Genomic DNA, 14397 nt, shown 5'->3' on the forward strand with positions numbered 1-14397 from the left:
CGTAACTAGTTGAGTGATGGTCGACATTCTCTTCCTGAATCCGTGCTGAAAAGGTGACAGAATGTTTCTCTCATTTAAAAAAGTCAGTTATAAAGTGGGCCACGATGTGCTCTAGAAGCTTACAGGATGTAGAGATAATTGATACCGGTCGGTAATTAGTCACGAGTAACTTGTCACCTTTTTTATGAATCGGCATAACACGAGCCTTCTTTCAATCTTCTGGCAACTCACTGGTTTGTAGAGATAAAGCGAATAGTTTAGCCAAATGCTCCGAGATCTGGAACGCGTAACGCTTTAGAAAGGCATTTGGAATTTCGTCTAGACTATCGCACTTCCTAATATTTGTTTTTCGGAGCAAAGAGAGAACCCCTTCTGTGGAAATAACGGGAACTTCGTTAGTATCGATGGATTGTTTGGGTGCATCGACAACCATATCTGAAGGGCTCCCGAAAACACTTTGAAAGTACCTGTTAAAGAGTTCAGCTATTTCCTTCACATCAGTGACGAAGTTCCAATCCTCAGTTCTAATTTCTTTGAAGGTTTCATTTTGTTGACCAAAGTATCGCCAAAATTTGCGCGGATTTGTTTTTATGAATGAAGGAAGGGTTACCTTGAAGTAATGGGATTTCGATGTAGACACCGCCTGTGCTAATTCATGTTTTAATTTCTGTAAATACTGAGAAGATGAGGAGTGATGTCGCCTAAGACGTTTAAGTCTCCGCTTCGTATGAATAATATCACGACTCACCCAGGGATTTCGACGCTTGTTCCTAATTTTTCGCCGAGGTACAAAATTTGTGGCAGAAAATAAAATGCCCTTCTTCAGGCGTTCCCATAAGCTATGGGTGTCACCTTCGGTTTGGTTTGGTTTGGTTTATGGGGTTTAACGTTCCAAAGCGACTGAGGCTATGAGAGACGCCGTAGTGAAGGGCTCCGGAAATTTCGACCACCTGGGGTTCTTTAACGTGCACTGACATCGCACAGTACACGGGCCTCTAGAATTTCTCCTCCAAAGAAATTGCAGCCACCGCGGCCGGGATCGAACCCGCGTCTTTCGGGTCAGCAGCCGAGCACCATAACCGCTGAGCCACCGCGGCGGCATGGGTGTCACCTTCGTTGGTACACACATCAACACATCATCCAAATAATCAATAATAGAAGTGTCGTCAGAGCGATCAAAATCATGGACATAGGCAAAAGGCAAATTACGGGTACTTTTAACGTGATCAGTAGGACAAGAAAGAAACAACATATGGTGATCGGAAATGCCAGGTTCAACTCTCATTTCATCTTTAGAGAACAAACCGCTGACAAAAAACAAATCCAACAGAGCATTTTTACGTGTAGAGTCACGCACAATTTGGTTAAGGTTTAAGGCTAACATAACGTCCATAATTACATCACTAGAAGCACAGGTACCGTTAGCTAAACTCTCCCAGTCCAAGCCTGGTAGATTGAAATCCCCCGTCATAATCAATAATCAATCCCCCGTCAAAAAACAATAAGGAGAGTAGTTAACATAGGTGATGAAGAAGAGCAGATTTAAAAGCTTCTGGTTCAGAGATGGAGACGATGCTGGCGGGCAGGTGGCTCCAGTCTGAGCTGGTCTTGGGCAGGAAAGAATAAAAATACTGGTTAGTTCTGCAACATGGAACACTCACTTTGAGTCGGTGATCAATACGAGATGATACTGCCACGTATCATTGTAGTGTTTGTTCGTTCACGCTCAAGGCTGCAGGAAAGGGTTGTTATCACTTTTGTTCATGGCGCGAGAAGCGACCAGACTAATCTCGATTGATCGCAGCCATGAAGGGCTGCATCTAGGTTTTTCTAGATTACTGTAGATGATCTTGTCCTGTTATCTGGAAGTTTCCTTGCCGCCTTTAAATTGAGCGATGCCGCGAGCGGCGGACATTCGTAGTTCGACGACCGCCGAGCACGCCTGTTGCTTACGCCGCCGCCGAGTGATTCAGTTCTTTTGAGGGCGCAAGTCAGCCCAAATAAAGAGCTTCGTTTACAAGTCTTTCTGGTGTCTTCCTGACCGCTGGACTGCCGTCACTACAACGTGACATCTGGTGGAGGTGCTGGGTAGCCTTTCATGTTCCGGACACCCCCAACAAGTCGTGACGCCAGCCCTCTGAGTCATCTACCGCAGGACCTGAGTCCAGTCCACCGCGCAAGCCGACGCCAGCAAGGGGACGCACCTGAGTTTGGGACCCTGCTGGACCCTACCGGGAAGCGAAAGCAAGTACCAACGTCCATCATGACCTTGCCCCAGACGACCACTCCAATCATTCTGCAGCAGCCCCGGGTGCCACCAATCTCGACGCTTCGCCTGGCGCCGACCCCGAGGAATGGCTGGAGCAGTTCGACCGTGTGGCTGTCTTCAACAACTGGGACGACGCCATGAAATTTAGGTACGTCTTCTTCGCCCTGGAGGGACCAGCAAGAGTCTGGTTCGAGAATGAGGAAGCCAGCCTTGCAAACTGGGAAACCTTCAAGGAACAGCTTCTGAAGACCTTCACAAACGTCGTGCGAAAGGAGAGAGCCCAGCAGCTGCTACAGTCTCGCATACAACACCCAAACGAGACCATTGCAGTGTATACTGAGGAGATGAAGCGTCTCTTCCGGCGTGCCGACATGAACATGAAGGAAGAAGAGAAGGTGAAGTTGCTTATGCGAGGAGTTAAAGAGCAACTATTTGCCGGCCTCGTTCGCAACCCACCGAAAACCGTCGCTGAATTCGTAGAAGAGACATCCACAATGGAGAAAACTCTCGACGCCCGAGCCCGCCAGTATGACCGCCAGCAGCGCTTTTTGTCAGCAAGCTGCATGGACACCGCTAACAATGATAACCTGCGGGAGCTTTTACGTGAAGTTGTGCGAGAGGAGCTCCGACGGTTGCTGCCAACGGGAACGCAGCCGCAACTTTCATCGCTCACTGACGTCATCCGGGACGAGGTTCAACAGGCCTTGGGTGTGACGCCGACACCCACGCAGCCTCTGCAGCCCCCAGCCATGACTTACGCCGCAGCTGTGCGCCGTCCTGCACCTCGACGACGGGACCCAAGCCCCTATCGCCGTCAGCCAGCTGCGTTGGACCGCCGCCCACTCGCCCCAACCCGCCCGTCCTACGAGCGACGCGCGCAGGCGAGGAAATGCGACGAGTGGAGAACTCCCGACCAGCGCCGCTCACTATGCTTACACTGTGGCGAAGCCGGTCACGTCCTCCGGCACTGCCCATACAGAAGACTGGGCATCCGAGGGTTCTCTTACGACGCTCCACGACCGCGACCCGGCCAGCGACCAGCCGAAATCGAGGAGTTTTTACGTCGGGAAGAATACTCATCGCCGACCCGCCTGTCACGTTCCCCGTCGCCATCGTCCCCGCGCTTTGTTTCTCCTAGCCGAGGTTACGCCATGCGTGGACGCTCCCCCAGCCCACGAAGGTTAAACTAAATAAAGCAGCCTCTGGAGGTGAGGTTGCTTCTAAGCGCAATGACAAAGATCCTCCATCGACGAGTACTCAAGACCATGCCTCAACTACGACGACAACACTGACGACGACAACACCGACGACGACAACACCGACGACGACAACACCGACGACGACGACACCGACGACGACGCGGCCAGACTTGAAGCTTTTACCGCTGCCCAGTGAAGTAACGTCGCAGTACGCCCACCGCAGCCTCACTACTCGACGAAGCCGAGATCGGACACCGAAGACAACGTACAATACCAGAACGCGAACAAGTGACCTTGAAGTTACGGTCGACGGTCACGCGGTTACTGCCTTGGTGGACACGGGAGCTGACTACTCTGTCATGAGTGGCCCACTCGCTGTCCGACTCAGGAAGGTAACAACAACCTGGGATGGCCCGCTGATCCGCACCGCAGGTGGCAACCTGATTACGCCGTCAGGACGCTGCACCGCGAGAGTTACTGTAAATGGGAGAACCTATGCGACAACCTTCCTGATCCTACAGCAATGCTCGAGAGACGTGATTTTGGGAATGGACTTCCTGAACGAACATCGGGCAATCATCGACCTTCGATCTAAGTCGATCAAGCTTTCGACGGAAAAACCATACCTGTTGCGACGAGCGCGACTCATCACGTTGCCTTAAACGTCCTCGATGAAGCATTGAGCGTGCCGCCCCGATCAAGTGTTCTCGTCGGCATAGGTACTGGAGACGTCGAAAATGCCGAAGGCGTTATCGAGGGGAACACACAGTTACTCCTGGATCGAGGATTGGGCGTCGCGAGGGGAGTCGCCGAAATCCGAAATGGCCAAGCACAGGTGTTGCTAACCAACTTCACCGAAGAATACCGGCATCTAAACAAAGGTACGACGATAGCTTTCCTCGACGAGCTGGCAGACATCAGAGACGTATTTGCCCTACCCGACCAACCCGCAGAACTATCTGACCAAGGCCATCAACCCACGTTCGACATCAACCCGGCATTACCCCGGAGCAGACAAGACCAAATACGCAGTCTTCTTCAGAGGTACACCGATTGCTTCTCATCAGCATCGAATGTGCGACGAACCCGCCTTGCCAAGCACCGCATTGTCACAGACGAACACGCACGACCACTACGACAGAGCCCCTACCGCGTATCGCCGCTAGAACGCCAAGCTATCCGCAAGCAAGTTGAGGAAATGCTTCGTGACGACGTCATACAGCCATCGAGGAGCCCCTGGGCAGCACCAGTCGTCCTAGTGAAAAAGAAAGACGGCACCCTTCGCTTTTGCGTCGATTACCGCCGCCTGAACAACATTACGAAGAAGGATGTCTACCCCCTCCCCCGCATCGACGACACACTGGACCGGCTGTGCAACGCTAAGTACTTCTCATCGATGGACCTGAAGAGCGGCTACTGGCAAATTGAAGTCGACGAAAGAGATCGCGAGAAGACTGCGTTCATCACGCCAGACGGACTCTTCGAGTTCAAGGTGATGCCATTCGGCCTCTGCTCTGCCCCAGCGACGTTCCAGCGAGTAATGGATACGGTGCTCGCAGGCTTGAAGTGGCAGATTTGCCTAGTCTACTTAGATGACGTTGTTGTCTTCTCCTCAAGCTTTGAAGACCACCTCAGAAGGCTTAGGATAGCGCTGGAAACGATCAAGTCTTCAGGCCTGACACTGAAATCAGAGAAGTGCCACTTCGCCTACGAGGAGCTGCTGTTCCTTGGTCACGTCGTAAGCAAGGATGGAGTTCGCCCAGACCCCAAGAAGACGGCTGCGATCGCAGAGTTTCCACAGCCTAATGACAAGAAGGCTATACGCAGATTCCTTGGATTATGCGCTTATTACCGGCGATTCGTCAAGAACTTTTCGCGCATCGCTGAACCTTTGACCCAACTTACCAAGGCTGACGTGCCTTTTAAATGGGAAAGGCCGCAAGAGGAAGCTTTCAACGAACTGAAGCGCCGCTTACAGTCCCCTCCTGTGCTCGGGCACTTTGATGAAAACGCCGAAACCGAAGTTCATACCGATGCAAGCAGTGTGGGCTTAGGAGCGGTCCTCGTTCAGAAAAATGGCAGACAAGAGAAGGTTATCGCGTACGCTAGCCGTTCACTGTCGAAAGCCGAGGCCAACTACTCGACCACCGAGAAAGAATGTCTCGCCATTATTTGGGCCACGTCGAAATTTCGCCCCTACCTGTACGGACGACCATTCAAGGTTGTGAGCGATCACCATGCTCTGTGCTGGCTAGCCAATTTGAAAGATCCCTCCGGCCGCCTTGCTCGTTGGAGCCTGCGCCTTCAAGAATTCGACATAACTGTAGTCTACAAATCTGGCCGCAAGCATTCCGACGCAGACTGCTTGTCGCGAGCCCCCGTCGACGCAGCACCGGAAGAGGAAGACGACGACGCTTTCTTAGGACCGGTAAGCGCGAGCAGTTTCGCGCAGCAGCAGCGCTCGGATCCTGAGTTGCAAAGCCTGGTTGATTATCTGCAAGGCAAGACCGCATCGCCTCCCCGAGGGTTCAAGCGCCAACTGTCGTCATTCGTCCTTCACAATAATGTCCTCCTGAAGAAGAACATCGCGCCCATCAGGACAGTGCATCTTCTTGTCGTGCCCAAAAATCTCAGGCAAGAAATTATGCAGGCATGTCATGATGAGCCGACTGCAGGGCATCTCGGGATTGCTCGCACGTTGCACCGCATCCAGGAGAAGTACTATTGGCCGCGGCTAGCTACCGACGTTTCGCATTATGTGAAAACGTGCCGTGAGTGTCAACGACGCAAAACGCCTCCGACTAGACCAGCCGGACTCCTGAACCCCATACCACCGCCAACTAAACCCTTTCAGCAAATCGGGATGGACCTACTCGGCCCATTTCCTACTTCATCATCAGGTAACAAGTGGATCATCGTGGCCACCGACTACATGACCCGCTACGCCGAAGCAAAAGCGTTGCCTAGTGGTACCGCAACAGAAGTTGCAAAATTTTTTGTCGAACAAATTCTCCTCCGACACGGCGCACCCGAAGTACTAATCACAGACAGAGGAACAGCATTTACAGCGGAACTGACGCAAGCCATTTTAAAGTACAGCCAGACAAGTCATCGGAGGACAACTGCCTATCATCCGCAAACCAACGGACTCACAGAGCGTCTGAACAAGACCATCGCAGACATGCTCTCCATGTTCATCGACGCCGAACACAAGACGTGGGACTCCATTCTGCCCTACGTGATCTTCGCCTATAATACTGCCACCCAGGAGACAACCAGGTTTACCCCATTCCAGCTGGTATACGGCAGGAAGCCCACAACAACACTCGACGCAATGCTCCCGCACGTTTCCGACGAAGACAACCTCGACGTCGCCGCCTACCTTCATCGCGCCGAGGAAGCCCGAAGACTTGCACGGCTTCGCATTCAAGACCAGCAGCACACCGACGCCCGACGCTACAATCTGCGCCGACGAGACACGCATTACAAGCCAGGTGATCGGGTTTGGATATGGACGCCAGTTCGCCGCCGCGGATTGAGCGAAAAGTTGCTGCGACGCTACTTTGGCCCGTACAGGGTTCTCCGTCGCATCGGTGACCTCGACTATGAAGTCATCCCCGACGGCACGACAGCAACTCAGCGACGCCGCCCACGCCCGGAAGTCGTACATGTCGTACGCCTGAAGCCATATTATGAACGCTGAAGGACTCGAAGTTTCATTCTCCGTGTTTATTTTCATTTTAAAGCATCGAGACGATACTTCTTTGGAAGGGGGGTAATGCCACGTATCATTGTAGTGTTTGTTCGTTCACGCTCAAGGCTGCAGGAAAGGGTTGTTATCACTTTTGTTCGTGGCGCGAGAAGCGACCAGACTAATCTCGATTGATCGCAGCCATGAAGGGCTGCATCTAGGTTTTTCTAGATTACTGTAGATGATCTTGTCCTGTTATCTGGAAGTTTCCTTGCCGCCTTTAAATTGAGCGATGCGGCGAGCGGCGGACATTCGTAGTTCGACGACCGCCGAGCACGCCTGTAGTTTACGCCGCCGCCGAGTGATTCAGTTCTTTTGAGGGCGCAAGTCAGCCCAAATAAAGAGCTTCGTTTACAAGTCTTTCTGGTGTCTTCCTGACCGCTGGACTGCCGTCACTACAACGTGACAATACATAACTTGGAACACCGAAAAGAATTTGTCTTAGCGATTGATTTGTGTAATTGATTTGGTCAAGGACAGTGGCCCGCCAAAAGGACTTCACAATTACTGCGACACCCCCGCCCCTTGAACCACGATCCTTTCTAACGATTTGATAGCCAGGGGCAATAATCTCTTCATTACTTATTTTATCATGCAACCATGTTTCTGAAAGAACAAGAATGTGTGGGCCATAAGAAAGTAGTAGTAGTTCAAGGGCGTCAGTTTTCTTATTAATACTTCTGGCGTTGATGGACAACACGCGCAGATCATGTGCTTGGGCCTGAAACTGCTATCTATCAGAAACCTCGCCTCCTCTGATAGGCGCAGGAACACGTGTATTCGATGCATCGTCCCAAACATAGTAGGTGTTATGAATTCGCAGTTTGTCATGCAAAAGGGAAACCTTCCTGCCGCTATCACCTTCATTTTTTGCACTCAGCCAGAGTAATTTACACCTTTTAACTGTCTCCGCAGAATAGGTTTGGTTTGGTTTATGGGGTTTAACGTCCCAAAGCGACTAAGGCTATGAGAGACGGCGTAGTGGAGGGCTCAGGAAATTTCGGCCACCTGGGGTTCTTTAACGTGCACTGACATCGCATAGTACACGGGCCACGAATTTCTCCTGCAAAGAAATTCAACCGCCACGGCCGGGATCCAAACCGCGTCTTTCGGGACAGCAGCCGAGCACCATAGCCACTGAGCCACCGCGGCGGCGGTGTCTCCGCAGAATAGTCGTTATGGATAGATACTTCGGACCCTTTTAGCTTTCCAACAATGCTCCAAACCTGTTTGTTTTCGAGGTAATCCTGGAAGTACAAGATAACTGGTGAATTCGAACCTCGGCGACCTAACCTGTGAATGCGGGCAACAGAAGAACACGTAAGTCCAAGTTTATCGTAAAAAACTTCCTCGATCACCTTTCGGCGCAATATTTCTTCATTTTCGTTGTCTTATTTTTAATGCCAAACATAATCAAATTGCTTCTGCGACTTTTATCCTCTTGATCAACTAACTTTGCACTCTGCGACTTCAATGATTCCTGGACTTCAGTTAAGGTTACATGTAGGCCATCTATTTCCTTCGTCTTTGGAGCTATTAATTTCACGCTTTCTTCAAGTTCGTTCACGCGCAGGCCAAAGTTCGCAAGAATTTTTTCTGTCTGATCTAGCCTACTGATAACATTGGCCAATCACTGCGTACAGCTTGCTGGCCATCAATAAATTGCTGAAGCAATTCTGTGACTGAGGGATCTGGAGCAGGGCTTTGCTCAACGTCTCCGCATAGCAATAGCATCGATGTACAGAAACACTCATACGCAATGGTCAAAACCATATGTGGGCTCGGCATAACGACAGACACCTTTCGTCACTTCTGTACGAACAAACACTACTAACCTGGACAGTAAGCAGGAATCTTTGAGTTAGCGACATGATCCCCGCCGCTTCGCCGAGCCTAATGGTGAAGTATCGCTGTGGACAGTCTTTTATAGCCCTTGCCAGAGACGTCACTGATACGGGAAGATCCTGAAGTGTAACACTGCGCATGTCAGGCAGAAAGTCCGCATCCGGTAAAGGGCAGCTTTCACCGACCGAGCCATCTTTGCTGAAATCCGGCCCTTAGCGGCGACACGTGCTTGAAATCGTCGACGCACCGGCTGTGGCGAACAGGGAAACCTGGACAGTAAGCAGGAATCTTTGAGTTACCAACATGATCCCCGCCGCTTCGCCGAGCCCACAAATACCTCTGTTTTGATGACGCTTTTTGATGGTGCTTTTTTTACCGCTTTTTGACCAAGCTTTTTGAAAAATCTCATGCGGCTAAACCATAGAATGAAATGTCAACACAGAAATGCTGCTGGGTGGATGGATACTACTGACGCAGATGTCTACTACCGTCGGAGATTCTGCATTTGGTCGGGGTGCTGTAGTACATTTAGGCTCATTATCTTTCACGAGCCGAAGCAGCGTTCCTAGAATTTTTCACCCAGTACAGGGCGGCTATTGGCTGTCAAATTCTAGAGCCCTTCAGATAGTTTGCCCCTCCCCGGAATAGGCGTAGATTGCAGGATCGGGCAACGGTGCTCTATTTGCCATTTATTCGTAGCTTGGCAGCTTTTGTAGTCAGTGCACTCCAGGTAGGCGGCGCCGTCAATCTCTTCATCGTTAGTGTTGCGTCGAGCGTAAGGACTGCCTACCTGCACCCAATGAGCAAAATGGTGCCATCTAGAAGGGCTTCGAACGACGCTTCTAAATACCATCAGAAGCTCTGTTTTAAATGCGTAATATCTCGCCAAAGAAGTTTTTTGGTTTCTGTGCATGGTGCGGGTAGATCCTTGCAGTGAGAGAAAATCATGGTTTAGCAGAAAAAGGTACAGCGGAATAAAGAAGCGGAAAGTCACAGGCGCTGACTAACGACTGCTGAATTTTATTGCTGTGATGGCGAAATAAATAGGAGAACCTAAGCAGAATCAACACGTGGCATTCCATCGCTGATTCAGTACGTCAACAAAACAGAACGAAGGAAGGAAGGAGGTAAAACCAGCACTACACATTTAGCCACTGATATAATCAATTTCTTTTTGTGTGAGCGCACGAGATGGCATGCTCACGCACTTTTCTTGCTTTTGATGAATCAGGAACGCTTCAACAATTTCCCGCGTGGGCTGGTCCCTGTGCTTGTACAAAATGGTTGTCATACTGAAGCCAATGTAAAGCAAGATTGGTTTTGGGAGGCGGAGCCAAGGAGCGTTCATGTTCTCTTAAATGGTCTTTCACGTATCTCCCTGTTTGTCCGATGCAGCAATGTCCACAGGATAGGTCAGTTTTGTACACTACAATTTGTCGGCATGGCACATAAAGGAATTCAAGGTTCTTCTCACATTTGGCAGGTGGCGGTCTTTCACAGCTGACTCTTGCAAAGAGGCTGCAATTTGTTAGGAGCGGAAAAGGGACTCGCACACTGGCTCTCCCAGCTATCCCTTTCAAGTTGTGCGATACCTTATGTACATAAAATATTGCCACAAAGATACGGTTCTCCACTTATTTACAGGGGGCACTTTTTGTTCTAGGTTGGAAGTCGGCAAGCATCTTTTCCGTCACTGCGCGCATGATGTGTTCCAGAAAACAGGACCTTCTCAGCCTCATTATCTCGCCTTTGAAACTGGCTTGCATTTCATGGCAGCATGATCTAGATATGGCATTTTTTAAGGCGGCTGTCATGATGCCTCATTTAACTAGCTTGGTGTGCAAGGAAGAGTAGGGTAAAAACTCCTTTTGCGCTCGGGGTGCGAAATGCCAGTACTGCGCTTCTTTGCTCGTATCTGTAGATCCAGAAAACTAATCCCGTATTGATCAGAACTTCCAGCTGTAGTTTGCACAGATGCAGACCGGAATCGAACTGGGAGGAAATATCGCTGGCTTGATTTGCATCGCTGTGGTCAGTAATATTAAAAATAACCAGAAAATCTTCGACATAAGGAAAAACACGTACCACTGAAGAACCGGCTAAGGACTCCTGCAGTATTTGGTCCAAGCAGGCTAATTGACAGTCGCTGAAGAAAGGAGCCAGCGCTCAGCCTATACAAATGCACCTATTCTCGATGAAATGTATGTCGTTGAAGCAATCGTCTGTAGAGAATAGGTGTAGGTCCAGGATTTTGAGAAGGCTGTTCAGGTCAGTGCCACAGTGGTTTCGGAATTTTTTGATACCGTACTAGTCAATCATTCGATCATTCGATCCACAGCGCTGTGAAAAGCGTCCTGAGGAAGGGAATAAGTACAGGTCCTGATTGTGAACGGACAAGGCGCTGACATTTTTTAGTCGGTGTTCCATAAAAAAATCGGACACAACTGCTGGGCTGTGCACTAGGAAAGAGTCCTTTGTTGTCAGCTCAAAGAGGCACTTTTGGAGAAAGCAGCCAACTGCAAGGTGCTTGTGCCTTTTTCGCTAACGATAACCCGCAACGGACATTCATCCTTATAGGTTTTTGCCGAGAAGGAGCATTGCAGGGTTAACGCCAATCTTTTTTTCACAGCAGTAGCTAGTTTGTCCAGGCCGAGCCTCTCACACTTGTTCAGAGATTCCGTTTTCACGTTATTCGGTCAAAACATTCTTAATGAGAGGAAGTAGTCATTGATGGCATCTTAGGCTTTTTTGTGGTAAACTGCCGACGGTAGGATAGCAAAGCCTTCTTCTTTGTCAGCTGAAAGTAGCTTGAGGTCCGCTTTTTTAAGAGAACCTGTTAGCGTCTGTAAATCCAAGCGGTTTACTTACCGCAGTGGTGGAACAAGATTCAACTGAGTCTTGAATGTGCCTTGCGATGTCTGTCGTATCCTTTGCTCTTGATACTGTCGTCCTTGCTACGGCAAGCAACTCAGGCTTGCTGGGTGTAGGCGCTGAGCAGAACTTTGGTCCGAGTTGAAGGACTTTCAGATCGTCCGCGTGACCGTCTGGGTTTTCTATGAGGTCGACTGTCTTTTGCGAGGGTGCCTTCGGTTTTTGAAATTGAAATTGAACTTTATTCCGTCGAGGCGGAAAGGGACTCGAACAAAAGTGAAAACATATCACTTGACGTGGTTCGAACCCCCATTTACAAGGCATACAGCAGTTGCACGTTTACATGTATAGCAGCTGAGTCACGAGAACATACACACATAGAAAGTGAGTCAAGACCTTCTTGTCTTAAAAGAAAAAAAATCCCATTTTACACAACAATAAGATAACCCCATCACATCAAGACCAGCATAATACACCTGAGAAAAGAAAAACATCATTATACAATTATAGCGAGCATAACCATCACTCTTGTTGTGTAAAAAAATTCTTCAGAGTTTGGGTGCTAACACTTTGGATATTAATATCGTGTTTATGGAGATAATTTAACAAGGTTGGAAGTGAATATTCGAGCATTTGACGGCTGATGGTTGTGCGTATGAATGGAACTTTCCAAATTTCAGGTGACCGCACTGTAGAGCTACCTTCTCTTAAACTTAGATTTCATATGGTTTGAATGAGGACCTCATTGTTTTGGACATCCTGTTTATATCTTCTGGCTAAAATATACGAGTAGAGCCGATGCACAGAAAGTAATTTGAATTGCGTAAACAGGCTTCTAGTGTGTGCATAAGGATCTACCCATGCGATAAGGCGAACTGCTTTTTTTTGTAGCATGTGAATCTTTTGTAAATTTGTAAATGTTCTGCTTCCCCATACCAGAAAACAATAGTGTACATGTGACTGAAACAATGCATTGAACAAAAGTAACTTAATTGGGGTCGGTAGAATATATATGAATTTCGCTAGTAAGCCGACGCTTTTGGCAATTCCGGAAACAATATTGTTAACGTGAGTGTCCCATAACATGTGTTTATTAAAATGTACACCAAGCATTTTTATTGTATCCACGACTTCTATTGTTGTGTCACCGAAGGTTAAATTAATACGTTGCGCTCATGACTGCCTTGGAATGAAGATAACGACTTTTGTTTTCCTGCTGTTAATCTGCAGCGAATTTTACGACACTCCAAGAATGTAAATAATTCAGAGAGTTCCTAATATTATTTTCCAGGGAGTCATTACTATTGCCTCGAAACAACAAAGTAGCGTCATCAGCATAGATTATAAATTTTGCAGCTTTAGGGATGCTTGTGATATGATTGATGTAGAAATTAAATAACAAAGGCCCCAGGATGATCCCTTGAGGTACGCCTGCAATAATTGTTTTGTAGGCCGACATGTAGTTTCCGATTGTTACACATTGCTTCCGTTTTTGCATGTATGACGTTATTAATTGTAGTGCAGTTCCTCGTATGCCATACAATTCTAATTTTTTTAGTAGTGTTGTGTGGTGTAGGCAGTCGAATGCCTTCGAAAAATCAATATACAGGCCAGCAGCTATTTCTCTTTCTTCAAATGCTTTTAGGATTATTTCTTTTTGCGCTAAAAGAGCAGTTTCGGTAGAACGGCCTTTAAGAAAGCCAAACTGAGAGGTACTGACAAGATTAAACTTATTGGCGAACTTTGTTATTCGGAGATGTATTATCTTTTCTAAGCCTTTTGAAAAAACCGGCAAAATAGAAATCGGTCGGTAGTTAGATAAAGAATTTTTGTCACCGGATTTAAACACAGCAATAACTTTAGATAACTCCATTCTGTCAGGGAAGATGCCTGTTGAGAGGGCAAGATTATATACGTGATTGCGCTGTGGTAAAATTAGGTCAAGAGCATATATTTGAATATTATCTATGTCAGTGGCATGGCTGTTACTAAATAAAACAAACACTGTATAGATTTCACTTTCAGAAGTTGCATCTAAAAAAAGCGTGTTAGGGTTCCTGACCACAGCATTCGTCGCGAAAGGGCAAGAACTAGAGAGCGAGCAAGAATTCGAAACCACGTTTATGTTTGTTTGTTTGTTTATGGGGTTTAACGTCCCAAAGCGACTAAGGCTATGAGAGACGCCGTAGTGGAGGGCTCCTGAAATTTCGACCACCTGGGGTTCTTTAACGTGCACTGACATCGCACAGTACACGGGCCTCGAATTTCTCCTCCAAAGAAATTCAACCGCGTTTATGAAAAAATGGTTAAAGGCTTCAGCTAATTGTTTATCACGTAGTACATCATTTTTTATTGTTATTTCGGTGGGGTCTTTGTTTTGGGGGAAACGGTTTAACAGTTCATTTAGATTTTTACATATTATTTGGGTATTTCTGTTGCTACCAGGTTCCAAAATATTGTGC

The 14397-nt window shown here is 48.2% G+C and overlaps 1 pseudogene; it reads left to right on the forward strand.

Annotated features, from left to right (window-relative positions):
- LOC149327124 (alpha-tocopherol transfer protein-like) overlaps nt 1–14397 on the forward strand; it is a 563535-nt pseudogene that overhangs the window by 16986 nt on the left and 532152 nt on the right.

Source organism: Amblyomma mixtum, chromosome 10 (assembly GCF_055824585.1).
Source record: "Amblyomma mixtum isolate Tamu chromosome 10, ASM5582458v1, whole genome shotgun sequence".
NCBI lineage: Eukaryota > Metazoa > Arthropoda > Arachnida > Ixodida > Ixodidae > Amblyomma > Amblyomma mixtum.